We start from the raw sequence: 1,465 nt of genomic DNA on the forward strand, positions 1-1,465 counted from the left end.
GCTGAGAAAAGCTCCGGATGTTTTGAACTCACAGAGCAGCAGCGGCAGCGGTGCGGCGGCGTTCATCTCGTCTGCAGACTGAAGCCGTTCTGTCCGTCTCAGAGCGAAGTTAAGAACATCCTGTTGAGCCAAACCGCAGCTGGAGGATGTGAGAGCAACGAGACGCACGACAGATTCAGCCTGTTGGCACCAAACTGCTGCTTTACACACCAACATCATCTGATGAACAATAGCAGGAATCAAACAAACCAACGTTTCTGTGAAACTACGAGGAACCTCAGAACGTTGTCAGAGCTCACAGAGAAACCACCAGCTGAAGATGTTCACTGATGGAACCTGGAGTCCCTCAGGGCTGAGAGCTCGGCTCACTGATGTTCATGATAGAAACGCATCAGGAGGCAAATCTGGCAGAAATATTGCACTCTTCATGGAAACAATAAAACAATCAGCCAGTAGTGATGATAATAATAATAATAATAATAATAATAATAACAATAATAATAATAATAATAATAACAATAATAATAATAATAACAATTAATAATAATAATGATAATAATAATATTAATAATATATAATAATAATAATAATAATAATAATAATAATAATAATAATAATAATAATAATAACAATAATAATAATAATAATAATAATAATAATAATAACAACAACAACAACAATAATAATAATACATTTTAACACTCGTCCCATTGGGCCGCAGGTGTTGGAGCCTCCAGAAGTCAACAGGTGAGACTTTCCCATTTTCCCAGTTCTGGTTCTGGTAACTCAGACCAGAACCTTCAGCTATGAGGTGAAACTGGATGTCAGTTCAAACTTGTTTCAGCTCTCGGAGGTTCTGGTTCTCAGTCGGACTCTGGCCGGTTCCTGCTGCCGGTTTTGGTTCTGATGGAGGTGAAGCAGCTCCTCTCCCTGCAGAGCCGGGTTCAGGTCCAGATTGGGTTCGGCTGCAGAACCAGAACCAGGTCAGGGTCAGCAGGTCAGAGCAGACAAGTTCTGAGCGGTTCTGTGGTTTCTGAAACCGTCGCTGTGGAAAATCTGAGTTAACAGCAAAAACAGGAAACTGAGACGAGAGGCTGGAGGTCCGACGGTTCCGTTCGGTTCTGTTCGGTTCTGATGCTTACAGAGTAATGAAGGATGTGATGAGCTGCAGGAGACGGTCCGGTCCAAACCGCAGCCCGACCCGGTTCTGTAGGCTGCAGAACTTCATGGGTACCAACCTGATGATCTGGTCTGGATTCAATGGAAGGACGAAGAATCTAACTCCATTTGACCTCTGACCTCGACTCTTCCTGAGGACACGACCTCCGACCCGACCCCGACCCGACCCGACCCCACAGAGTTGTCAGAGCATCGTTTCTGTTCGGTTATGAATATTAAGTTATAATCTGATTTAATCATTAAACAGATCAGATTACAGATGTTGCACTGTAAAAAACTGGTCAGA

This window comes from Poeciliopsis prolifica, unplaced genomic scaffold (assembly GCF_027474105.1).
Source record: "Poeciliopsis prolifica strain line A6 unplaced genomic scaffold, Auburn_PproV2 SCAFFOLD128, whole genome shotgun sequence".
NCBI lineage: Eukaryota > Metazoa > Chordata > Actinopteri > Cyprinodontiformes > Poeciliidae > Poeciliopsis > Poeciliopsis prolifica.